The sequence below is a fragment of the Musca autumnalis genome, unplaced genomic scaffold (genome assembly GCF_047663935.1).
Source record: "Musca autumnalis isolate F117 unplaced genomic scaffold, ASM4766393v1 scaffold_5, whole genome shotgun sequence".
NCBI lineage: Eukaryota > Metazoa > Arthropoda > Insecta > Diptera > Muscidae > Musca > Musca autumnalis.
The window spans coordinates 153,111,458-153,125,413 of NW_027412088.1; the positions used below are offsets into that span (position 1 = coordinate 153,111,458).

The 13,956-nt window shown below is 35.3% G+C and overlaps 2 protein-coding genes across 4 annotated transcripts in view; both read left to right on the plus strand.

Moving 5' to 3' along the window:
• The window catches only part of LOC141387296 (matrix metalloproteinase-2-like), an 872,424-nt gene that overhangs the window by 558,414 nt on the left and 300,054 nt on the right, over positions 1 to 13,956 (plus strand). The window lies entirely within an intron of this gene.
• Positions 1 to 13,956, plus strand: part of LOC141387295 (matrix metalloproteinase-2-like) — a 615,190-nt gene that overhangs the window by 224,895 nt on the left and 376,339 nt on the right. The window lies entirely within an intron of this gene.

A 13,956-nucleotide genomic window follows, 5' to 3' on the forward strand; every position in this document is an offset into this window, starting at 1 on the left:
TTTGATAATGATTTTAAATTAAATTACAAAAAAATAAAAATTTTAATGAAAAGCAAATATGTTGTTATGACAGATAAAATTAAAAAATGCATTACAGAACTTCAATTCATTTGGTGCGGAAAATTTTTTCGCGGTAGAGAAAAATTGACACCGTATTTCATAATAGTTTTTCATGCTCTACACGGCTATGTGGTGGTATTTTTTTAGTTATAGCCCGAATATTCAGTTTCATACGGGCAAAATATGCCCCATCGAAAAAATGGTTTTACACCTTAAGTATTTTTGGACGAAGTCCTTTTCACACAATTTGGAGTCGATGTAGCAATGTCTGTCCGTCTGTCTGGCTGGAGCGCACGATAACTCTCGAACGGATCAACCGATTCGGTCCAAAATTTGGCTTTCGTAATATTTTGTCCAAACTTAGTTTAAGTTCGAAAATGGTTTATTTCAGTCCACTCCTTCCGGTACCTCCCCCACAAAAGCTCGGAAATGTTCGGAAAATTTGTGCGCACGATAACTCTTGAAGGAAGTAACCGATTTGGTCCATAAATTGTGAAATTTCTACCAGACTTAGATGAGGTTCCAATATGGACCCAATCGGTCCACTCCTTCGGGTACCTCCCACACAAAATCTTGGATAAATTCACTGTAAGACCTGCTCTCGATTCACTTTAATTTTTGTTTAAGCAACTTGCATTCGCTGTCTCAATTACGACAGTGAAAGTTTTTTTCAGGGGCAAGTCCATACTTCTTGAGAAAACAGCCCGAAAGTTTAAAAAAAACGCCTATGGCACCATATGTAGTGGCTGGAGAGCTCGAACCGAATACTGCGTTCGTCCACACTTTGGATATTGTAATATTTCTTCGAATATTAGATGAAATTGGAAGGTGGTGCTTATAGGTCCACTCCTTCCGGGACCTTCCCCACAAAAGTTCGAAAATATTCGCTAAAATGGTACGCTCGATTTCTCATAGACGTAGGAACCGATTTGGTCCGAACTTTGGATCTCTAAATATTGTCGAAACTTAGTTTATGTCCAAATTTGGGCCCTATCTGTGCAATCCTTGTGGTACCACCCACACAAATGTTCAACATATTTGTGTGGTTAAGGGTCTGTTCGAGGATCCTTTGGTTTTCCTAGTGGCCCTGTTTACAGCGGTATTATGTTTTTCGTAGGCTAGTGTGATAAAAAAGCCCTATCTATCGATATTCCCGCAAATTTTTGAGCTTTAATCCTATCCATACTTTTGTCGGTTCATACGCCCAACGTTTTGTAAACCCCCCTTAATACATAAGTTTTTTTTTTGGGAAAAAAAGTATTTCAATCTACACAGGCTGAGGGTATATCTTTGTCGCCAAAGTCGACTGATACTTTTTTACTTGTTCAGATGTAATTCCAAACATTTTAGTTGCAATTCGTAACATTTCATTTGTAATTCGCATTATTCAATTTGTAATTCGAATTATTCTTTTTGTAATTCGAATTATTTCATTTCAAATTACAAATGGAATAATTCGAATTGCAAATGGAATAAATTGAATTTCAAATGGAATAATTCTAATTACAAATAGAATAGTTCGAATTACAAATGGAATTTTTTGAATTACAAATGAAATGTTACGATTTACAAATAGAATTCTCGAATTACAGTTAAAATTATTCGAATTACATCTGAAAAAGGTGTAGTGTGCGCGATATCTATCGAAAAGATATGACATCCCAAAGTAAGATCCACTTCCATAATGGACTATGTCGGTCCATTCCTTCAAGTACCTCCTCCGCAACACTTTTAAACTTTCCACATTCTTGTCGGTAAGTTCAAATATCTAAAAAGGTTCACAAAATTCTGAAAAGAACCTAAATGCATTCGATCTATCCGTAGATGAAAGTTTAATTTCACATAGGCTGAGGGTATATCTCAGTCGGCAAAGGCGACGGATCCTTTTTACTTTACTTTACTTTTTTACTTTACTTTTCATAGTATTTACTTTTTTCATTTCATAGTATTTAAAAAAATCAAATTGGGTTGAGCGTTAAATGGAATAGACGTTATTTTAGTCATTAATAGGCAGAAGTTCATTCATTCTTACTACAGGAAATCAGTTTTGTGGAAAAAGGTCAAAAAGTCATAACCCTAATTACAATTATTCTATATATGTTAGTACACAGTACAGTAGCAGCAATAAAGCGAATAACAATGTTGCAGGTTACGGAAGCTATTAGAAAGATTGATAGTGATAGATTTCAAATATTGGGAAACGGATTTGGTTCGAGCATCAACGCCAAATTTTTGATCATAAACAATAATTTTTTTTCACTGCAGAATTATCTGTATCCCACCGTGGTTGATAAGCAAATTTCCATCACTTTGATTAGCAAATGTGGTTAATACATTCAAAATAATTTTGGTCAATATCAATAAAGTAGGAAGTTGGCTGACTTTTATAACACTATGTGTAATTTTTTGAGGCATGTTTTATTAACCACACTGTGATAGAACACCAAAAATGAGAAGACACGTGTCTCGCCGTTTTTTCGTATCTCATCAACATTCGCGGTTATAGGCCTCCAAAGGTTTGAGGCTTTGATGTAGTCATTTAGTCAGGACTATATCTTCCAAACCGTAAGGAAATTTGAATTTATCTCAGAGGCAAAGTTGTAGCTCTTGTCTTAAAGAACAAAAATTGTGGACACATAATCCATCAAACTTCATCTGCAAGGTGAAAATCGCCAAGGTCAAATTTCTTTTTAATTTTTTGCTCAAGTTTTTTTATACAGCTATGAAACCGACCAAATTTGAAGCAAACAACCAACTACCAAAATGTACCTCAGATCTCAATGAACATCTTTCTAGAATATACGAACTCTGTAGAAACGGATCTTAATGGTCAAGAAGCAAAACAATTGCGATTTTTATCCTCTTTTCTCGCCTTCTGCTCCATAGATACTAAACCGTTCAAAATTCAAGAAAACAATAGACCACAACAGGTTAGCAAAGGCATCAATAAACACTTTTTGTAACATGCGAAATGTCTATGAACGGTTCTTAATGGTAAAAATAGCAAAACCCTTTTGAAAATATTCAAATTTTACACTTTTTTTTCTCAAATTCTGGTCCACAGATACCGAATCGCCCAAAAATTAAGGATACCGTCAACCACAAAAATGTACCTAAGATTTCAATAAACGACTTTTTAGAACATACGAAGATTCTAGGAATGATTCTTAGGGCTGAAATTTACGAATAATTAAATTATTTTTAACATTCCCCCATTCAGGTTTGGAAATAACAAACTGTTAAAAACTCAAGGAAATTTGAAAGGTTTGTTATTTACGGACCTGAACAGGAAAGAATGATCTAAAATAATCGTTCCTAGAATCTTCATTTGTTCTAGAAACTTGTCTGTTGAAATCTAAGGTACATTTTTGTAGTTGACTGTAACTTTAATTTTTGAGCAGTTGTGTATCTTTGGACCAGAGTCGGAGAAAAAAGTATACAAATTGGATATTTTCAAAAGATTTTTGCTATTTTTACCATTAAGAACCGTTCATAGACATTTCGCGTGTTCCAGAAAGTTGTTTTTGATGCCTTTGCTACACTATTGTGGTCTATTGTTTTCTTGAATTTTGAACGGTTTAGTATATATGGAGCAGAAGCCGAGAAAAGAGGATAAAAATCGCAATTGTTTTGTTACTTTGACCATTAAGATCCGTTTCTACAGAGTTCGTATATTCTAGAAAGATGTTAATTGAGATCTGAGGTACATTTTTGTAATTGGTTGTTTGCTTCAAATTTGGTCGGTTTCATAGCTGTATAACAAAACTTGAGAAAAAATTTTAAAAGAAATTTGACCATGGCGATTTTCACCTTGCAGATGAAGTTTGATGGATTATATGTGTTCACGATTTTTGTTCTTTAAGACAAGAGCTACAACTTTGCCTCTGAGATAAATTCAAATTTCCTAACGGTTTGGAAGATATAGTCCAGACTAAATGACCCTTTTTACATCAAAGCCTCAAACCTTTGGGGGCCTATAACCGCGAAAGTTGATGAGATACGAAAAAACGACGAGACACGGGTCCTCTCTTTATTGGTCTTCTGTCACGCTGCGGTGTCAGAATATGGATAATCATTTTCGTGTTGCACAGTGTAATTGAGCGCATATTTTCTATTAATTTTTTTAATGTTAAGCAAAGTTAAATTAACACCTATGACATTGAAACGAAAGTACTATTTCCATTTAAATTGATCATAAGACGACATGCATGACATCATACACGCTTTCATAGGAATGAATGTACGCACATACGTATTAGCAATCGAATCGAAATTTCTTCGAAAATGTTGATTTGAAAATAATTTGAATAAGTTCCAAAGAAAAATGGTTTACCACATTATTTAATATTGTTATTGCATTGACACTTTAAATGGCAATAAAGGTGAAATATTTATTCAAAGAAGAACAACAACAAAATACATGCGAAAATTCTAATTAAAATGGTAGAGAGTGAATTTCACAAAGTTATTTAATAATTTCATTGAAATTTGCTTCTGTAGGTATTGTGAGATACAAAATTCAAGGAAAATAAAAATTACGTAATTACAAAATTACAATTTAAACGGAAATAATTTGTACGTGTCGAACACTACTTGATCGGTATTTAGGGCGTATGCACATTTCATGTCGACTCATAACATTGATAATACGCCTCAGAGCATGTATGGAATTCATTTTATGCAGAAAACTGTTTCGAAAATAATTACTGCAAAATATTTTTACTGAAGCAGCAAATTTGTCATAGATTGGTTATACGTGTCAACTAGAAAAACAAAAACAAAATACAAAAGAAAATAATTAATAAAAACAAAAGGAAAAAACTTAAAAGCTAATAAATAATACAAAAAAAGTTGCGACAAGAAAATTTAAACAAACAAAAACACGACTAACAGAAATAACAAAAAAAAGGCGTTAACCATTGTTTTAACCCATTTAAAAATCCATAAAACAAAACGGTGAACAAGAAAGACAACTTAGAAAATAAAAACAACAGAGAAAAGTCAACGACTAAAATAAGGAAAACCCCTCACTTTACTGTGACCATTGTTGTGGTTCCCATTGCTGTTGTTGTTGGCAAATATTGTTCGCATTGTAGAATAAACCTGCCAAAGGCAGTCACTACCGGTCAGCACTGAATGAATGAACCATTGCATTAATATTACATAAAGGATGGGTGGCATCACTGCATCCACCACCACTTCACTGATTTCCACAGAGACCCACTGACCCAACATTGTGCTTAATCACCATAATGTTGGTGGGCCACTAGACCAATAACCAATTCCGCACTATTTTTGTCATTAAACCAACCACGAATTGTTGTTGCTATTGTATACTTTATTTTAAGTTGTTTTTATTTTTCCGTTTTCTTCTATAACAAATCTCTTACTGAGCATTAATTGTAAGAGTGAGGATAGTATGGATGCAGAAATAAATTGGGTAATTTTATTAAAATAATAATTTTACAAAAAGTTAAAATATACTGATTTCGCGACTTCTTGGATTTATAGAAAGCTTGCATTGTCAAAACTAGTTTTGAATAGCGATTTTGATGATCGTGGGTAGAGATGGACAGTGAATAAATACCCAATGGGTAAATACCAGGTAAATTGGGTAATTAGACATTTATTTGGGTATTTATTATATTGAATTGCCAATACAACTTCTTACACCTAATTCCTGGGTTTAGGTTGTGAAATCATTTCAAAATAGAGAGTTTAACAATACTTTAAACATGTGGGTAAATATTTGGGTAAATACCAGAGTATTTACCCATGTATTGGGTAAAAACTATTTATCTGTCGAATTAATTGACGTAGGGTGCCAAATATTTGGCTCAAATCTTTCTTATATGAACTGAAGTTCTGGCATTGAAAATGGGGTCTTCGGGTCCATGTTTTGATATAGCCCCCATATAATCGTACGGCGTACAGAATTAATGCCCAATAAAATACCAAGCAAAGCGGACATAACTACAAAAAACGCGGATATAACTCCCAACGATTTTTTTCTTAATGTCAAAGTTGCTTTTTTTGATTTTCGAAATATTCCATTATTTTCTATTGGTCAAAGAACTGATATAAATTTTAGAGAAGAAGTAAGAATATAAACGGAATTGTACAAAATCTTCCAGATTTCATAAAAGTACTTAAACATGAAATTATATCTGAATTTGTCAGTAGCAATTCGGAGAAATTTTACCAGACTACCGTATTCGACGAAGACATTTCGTATACATATAGAGTATATTAATTATTTAAATTGAAAAAAAAATTAAGTCGGGAAATTTTTATGTGTTTGCATTTTTACAAAAACTCTATATTTTTATACCCTATACCACAATGTGGAAAGGGTATTATAAGTTTGTTTTGGAAAAAATTCATGTAACACCGCGAAATATTCGTCGGAGACCCCCAATGTGCTATACCAATATTCATATCTCGGCGAGATAAAGCGATTTTGAGATGTCTGTCCGTCTGTCCATTATAAATTGTAATCAAACTCCAGGCCGAAATTATCGTCACGAAATTTTGCATGGATGTCAAGTTTAGACCAGAATAGACACCTATTCTTATTGGTGATGATCGTGAAATATTTAGCGGGTGAAATGGACCAAAAACATAATTTTAATCCGATTTTGTAGCTGTTCTGTTGGTCGCAATAATAGCCCGATGGCCTCGAAAATTCGCTTGCAATTTGAGATGGTGATCGGATGATGTTTAGAGCGTTAAATGGGCCATAACTTTTGTGTGAAAATTTTGAAAATTTTTAATATATCGGTTATATCTTTATTCCTGGAATAAAGACCAACTCTTGCCCTTTCCATTGCAGCCTAATATATCCAGTTTTTTGCTTTAAGTGTAATCATAAGCACACTAGAGGTCGCAATTATAGCTCAATAGTCACGAAATTTTGCACGAGGTAAGGGTTTAGGTCGAAGAAGATGCCTACAATTTTGGATGATGATCCGTTACTCTTTAGCGGCTGAAATGGACCATTACTTTTGTATGAAAAATATACAAATTTTATTTTTGGTCCATATTTTTATTCCTGGATGGCATATACCGGCAAAGTAGCCTACATATGGAAACATAAATACCGATTTTTCTTCTGATGCAAATTGCAATAATGTGTCTGCTAGATAACGGGCATACTGCCTAATATATAATGGGTTTTGTGAAGAGAACCACAAATTGTCTCAATAATGACAGAGAAATTTTCAGTTCAGTTGTCCAATTGAATTTTTATACAAATATTGCAGCATTGGGTCGCTTCGCCACCTATTTTATACCCTCAGCCTTTAGGTTAATACAAAATATACAAAATAAAAATAAATTCGTTTCAAACTATTTGGAGTCGATTTAGCCCTGTCCGTTCATTTGTCTCTCTTACTGTCTAGCTGGCTGGTGCGCACGATAACTATTGAACGGTTCTACCGATTCGAATCAAATTTTATACTTCGTAATATTTTACCCAAACTTAGTTTAAGTTCAGATATAGGCTATACACATATGTAGGTCCACACCTCCCCCACAAAAGTTCAAATTTTTTTTTTCGAAAAATTGTGTGAACGATAGCTGACGAAGTGAGCAATCGATTTGGTCCACCCTTTCCATATATTATTACTATTCTTTCCAGATAAAGATCGGGTAAGACTATATCTGTCCACATACGGGTACCTTCCACACAGAATTCGGAAAAGAGAAATTTAAGAGTCCTCTATGAATTCTTTGAATTTCTTTTCAGCAGATTGTCCTTGCGGCCACCTCTACGATGGTACAATTGTAATGGCAAGTCCATACTTCCTGAGATTATGGCCGAAAATGACAAATCCGCAAGATATCTCTCAAGGGTATTTTCTGATTGGTCCAAACTTTGCACATCGTATTATTTCATTTAGTCATGTATAAGTTGGAATATGGACTATATCGGTCCCCTACTTCGAGTATTCCCACACAAAATGTGGGAAAAGTGCAGTTTGAGGAATCGTATCGGATCTATTTCAATTTTTTGAAGAATGTTCTTTTCCTGGTCCCTATTGCTACGGACAATTTTTCCGGGGTAAGTCCATACTTCCTGAGATAATGGTCCAAAAGTTCCAAAAAAAACCCTGCCGGCTCCAACTAAAATTACAAATCAGAAAAATAATTCTCAAACTTTTTCAAAAATCAGAAGTTAGTTCACTAAAATTGATTTGGTATAGCTCCACATTACGATACCTACAGATTCCGCGAATTTTGAAGAAAACTCGTGATAGAAAATCAATATATTTTTATACGGCATAGTTATTGTGTTTGTTTCTCTTTTTGGTCAGAGGCTGAGAGTATATCACCGTTAGCGCAGCTGATTTATACTACCTTCCTTAGAGTGTAATTGAATATGACAAATTTTGGGATGTATAAATTATTTGAATTTCTATTTATTATTAGATATTTCTACCGGTATAAAATATATTTTTGGTATCACAATATATACCCACAATGAACTATTTCGAAATACCCTGAAAAGCACAAAATAGATATAACGAATTGTATTGTATATATATTTATTTTAGGTGTATTCCAAAAAGGAACCTGATATTCAAAGACAATTTGAAGATGTAGCAGGAGGGGCTAATCAATGTGAATTTTCCAATTTTCGAATATTTTGTAGAAATGTATAATTTATATAATTGTTCCACAAACATCCAAGTAGGGACAAGGGAGGTTTCTCTTATATCAATGAATTCATATTAAGTTATTGATATGTGACCTAGTTTTTATAGGCGAGTCCGAAAGGCGTGTCCTAAGTTGCCACTTGTAGAGACGTTTTTCATGGCTGAAATACTCAGGAAATATCACCAACATTACTAAGGCGTATTTAGCCACCTTTGAAAATTTGATGTGGCCAGGCCTGGGAATCAAATCCGGACATTCAGTGTGCAAGGCGGTAGCACATAACAAATTCCTAGAGGTTGTGGTGTAGGGTATCACATGGTCGGCCCCGTCCGCTAAAGTCTTTGCTTAGTTCTTCTAAATAGCAAAAGCATTTTTGTAAACAATCGCGCGATTTTTTTTTTTTTCAAAAATATTTTCGGTCTTATAAAATTATTTGCAACTTTTTAGAAAAACTTTGTATACGAGGGCGGTTCGGAAACTTCTTAGCCTGTCAATGAAAGAGAATAGTTAGTTTTTCAAAAATATTTTTATTTTTCAATATAATCTCCTGAAACTTCAATACACTTAGTCCAACGCTTTTCTAGCAATTCTAACCCTTGATTAAAATAGTTTTCCTCAAGGTCTTCAAAATAGTGGTTTACAACTGTAATTGCATCTTCATTTGAGGTAAAACGCTTGCCAGCAAGGAATTTTTTTTAGATTTGGGAACAAGTAAAAGTCACTGGGAGCTAAATCAGGAGAATAAGGTGGGTGGTCAAGCAACTCGTACTTTAATTCGTTGATTTTAGCCATTGTTAAAACACTCTTGTGCGCTGGTGCGTTGTCTTGATGAAAAATTATTTTTTTGTGTTGTAAGCCAGGACGTTTTTCTCGAATTTGTACATTTAATTGATCCAAAAGGTTGCAATAGTACTCTGAATTTATTGTTTTACCCTTTTGCAGATAGTCAATCAATAAAATACCTTTGAAGTCCCAAAAAACCGTTGCCATAACCTTACCAGCCTATTGAATTGTTTTTGCCTTCTTTGGGGCACTTCCTCCAGCTTCAGTCCATTGGATTGTTTGGATTGTTTTTTTTTTTTCTCTGGAGTATAGTGGTGGATCCATGTCTCATCAACAGTTATGAAACGACGCTTAAAATCCATTATATTTCCCTTAAAACGATCCAAACAAGCTTGAGAAATGTTCATTCTTATGCGTTTTTGATCGACTGTTAACAAATGCGGCACCCATCTTGCAGAAAGCTTTTTCATCTGTAGTTCTTCATGCAAAATTAAATGGACTCGATCATTTGAGATGCCCATGATATTAGCAATTTCACGCACTTTTATTCGTCGATCATTTAATACCATATCATCAGAGTACGTAAAAATACTTTAAATAACATTTCCAATCGTTTCGTTTCGTATTTTCCATAGGAACAATACAAAACGAAACATAACCCTCGTTGGCCGAGCTCACTGTTTAGTTTTGTTTTGTTTATATTCGTGAGTGCAAACAAAACGAAAAGCGAAAAGTACTCAACTCCACAAGAGCAGATAGAAAACGGAATAGTACTAAACACATGTGAATAAATCAAAAACGTTTGGTGGTTGATAAAATTCACTGTGGTATGCTGATGCTATCTTATAGGGTTGTTAAGCAATCACATGTGTGCGTGTCTGAGTGTGTCATTAACAATACGCACGGCAAACTTTTCCCAAAAATACTTCTTGTTTCGGTGGTGAATGAAACAACTCGGCAAAGCATAACCGAAGTTACATTTCCGCAATCGTACGGTTTCCATCTTTTTACATTGAAAAGTTTGTGTTTTTGTTTTGGTTGTGAGAATGAAACGATTCAGAGAAGCTGAAAAGTTTGTGGCTTTGTGTGATTGGTACGGGAATCGTTTTGTTTGTTTCCGTTCATTGCATATCATGCACTTTGGCTACAATTTCTGTTGTTGCTGTTTTTGGACGTCCACTACGTGGTTCATCATCAATGCTTGTACGACCACGTTTAAATTCAGTAACCAAATTTTTTACTTTTGCATATGAAGGAGCACTTTCACCTAACACATTCACCATATCATTATGAATTTCTTGTCCCGATAAACCTTTTTTATGTAAATATTTAATGACAGCACGCATTTCTAATTTTTCCATTGTAAAAAAATTGCGGATGCGTCTTTTTTGAACACCTGTTTCTATATGAAGGAGTTGCCAGATCATAACAGAGATGGAAGTTTCCAAAACACATAACTTTTTTCTGTTTATACTGCGCTTTTTGTGCTAGGCTAAGAAGTTTCCGAACTGCCCTCGTATAGTAAAACTGTGAAAATATTTTTGTAAGAAAAATTTTCCTCGGCTACTCTCCAAATCAATTCAAACAGAATTAGAAAGGAGAGTAGAAGTGGATTCAATATGTTAAAATTATAAAAAAGTATAGCCATCAATTCGTTAGTTATTACAAGCTATTGTATGAATATCTTTAAAAATCCTTTTTCATTTAAACTGCAAACTAAGGTGAATAAATATTTTGGGGCGTAAATGGATAGTTTGGGGCCTAATTGTATTTTCGGTGTTTGGGGTGATATTGCATTTACCAAATTCACCCCAATTTCAAAAATGCAATTTCAAATGCACCCAAGTATTGGGTAAAAATTATTTATCTGCTGAAGCAATTGACGTATTGTGTCAAAATTTGCCTCAAATCCTTTTTATATCAACAAGCAAAAAAAGGGTTAGTAGTTTTAAGAAAATTCACGCATCAAATTTTGGCCTTTAGACTCCAATTACTAGGATGCTGTACGGAGCACACTCATGAGATATACATTAAACGAAGTAAAATCACGAGTTCTATAATCCTATTACGACTTTTGAATATATTCTCGTTTCGCGCCCGGATTATTAAACAAATTCAAAAAAACCCGAAATTCCGGCTTCAAAATGTCAGCATCAATTTTAGGTGGATGCAGTGGATATATCGAAAAATAATACACTTTAGACGAGTTTCAAGTAGACAGGGCCCTAAGGAACTGGATTAACCATACGCTAAGGAATAGATGGATAAGCTGTGGGCTATATTACGTCAAAATAAGAGACAAAGTCGGACAAGGAACTCCACAAGGAAGGATACTATCACCTCTTTTGTGGGTTACTACCATAAACAATCTCTTAAGGACCTTAACCGAAGAAGGATTTGACCCGGTCTGTTACGCATGCGACGTTATAATACTTCTAAGGGGAAAGAATCCGAACATACGTTGCAGAAGAGCAGAAACGGCTATCAAAATTGCATACAACTTGGCTATACCGAGAGGTGTGAACGTCAACCCGGAAAAAACGTAAATATGTCTATTCACTAGGAAAACGAAAGTGGGAAACTTCGATAAACCAGTTTTCCTAAACAAGACAATAAATATTTCCCGCACAGTTAAATATCTAGGAGTAATTCTGGATAGGAAACTTAAATGAAAAGATTATATTCAAGAAAGGGCCAATAAGGCCCAAAGATATTGGTCAACATGTAGACGGGAAATATATTAAAAATGGGATTTAAATCCTTAGATGACACACTGGCTGTACAGACGCGTAATTAGACCAATCCTAATATACGCGTCTGTGGAATGGTGGATAGCTATGGACAAAAAATTCAATGGTAAAATATTGCAAAAAGTCCAAAGAACATGTTGCCTAAGCATTAGCGGTGCAATGAGGACCACACAGACTAGGGCCTTAGAAATCATTTTGTTTATACACCCAATAGAAATTCAGGTAAGGTATGAGGTAGCCATCGCAGCTACAAGGCTAAAGTCTATGAGCGAGTGGATCGGTAGAGACCACCAAACATACCACCAAAACATACTAAGGGCCACAACGGGTGAATCTATAAACAAAATAGTATCAGACGGCATTACTGAAACTAGTAAAGTAGCTTTGTGCGAAGATTTAATACCAGGCAGAGACATGTGGATCGATGGATCTCAAGCACAGATTCCCGCTGGAAGCTGAGGGTTTACTGATGGGGCTGTGCTAGAGGGGAGAACCGGACTGGGTCTATATGTCATGGAACCGGAAACGAAAATTTCCCTCCGACTGCCGGATCACAATACGATTCTTCAGGCGGAAATCCGAGCGATAACAGAGTGTCTGAACCGGCTTGACACTCACACAAAGCCAACCACTGCTAACATCCTTACGGACAGCAAAGCAGCCCTTTTGGCTATAACAACCAAGACAGTGAAATCTAGAACTGTCTTGGAATGTATACAGTCTATAAACAACTATTCCCAACATGACACTGTAAACATAATATGGGCGCCAGGGCATATAGGGATTAGGGGTAATGAAATAGCAAACTCCTTGGCAAAACAAGCCAGGGTTCAACCTACAGTGAGCCTAGAAAACGCCAAGTTTTTAAAAGTGACGCGTATAGAGCTAAAGGCATGGGCAAAAGATATATATCCCTCTGGAGTAGAAATGGGAAAAAACACAAAAATTCTATGGGGGAACACAGACGAGGACAAAACAGAAGGACTACTTTTACTAAGTAAAAAATACATCAATAGACTGACGGGCATCCTTACAGGACACCTGGGGCTACAAGCGCATCTGCACAAAATAGGTTGTTCAGAAAACAGTGAATGCAGTGCATGCGGAGAGGACGACGAAACGATGGACACTAACTCTGTCGTCGCCAGGCCTTCACAAACCCAAGAACCCAGCTACTAGGGAGCGACATAATATAAGGACTCGACCAAATCAGGACAATCAAGCTCAACAAATTAAGAGAACAATATGACAGAAATCCCAGACTAACGTCAACAAATAATCAGGAATTTAACTAATAAATTCATATACTTAATTAATAATTATACAACCTCATGCTGACCCCAAAAATAAAACGCACGACAGGCCTCCTTATTGGCTTAAGTGTATATCCACACGGACATGTGGTGATCCTGCATCGCCCCTCTTTTCAACCTAACCTTACATATATAGAATATGTTAACAGTTCGCGAATTCTGAAAGGGTGAAACTCGGATTCATCGATTGTATAACATTTTTGGTTTTTACCATATATTCTTCATGAGCATAAATTTCTGAGTCGGCAATTGCAGAGCTAGAACGTTATATTTGTCCATCGAGTGCAATGATTAGCACGTCCGCCTTGCACTCAGAAGGTCTGCAGTTCGAATCCCAAGCCAAGCAACATCAAATTTTCAGCGATGGCAAAATTCCATGAGAACCTTCTCTA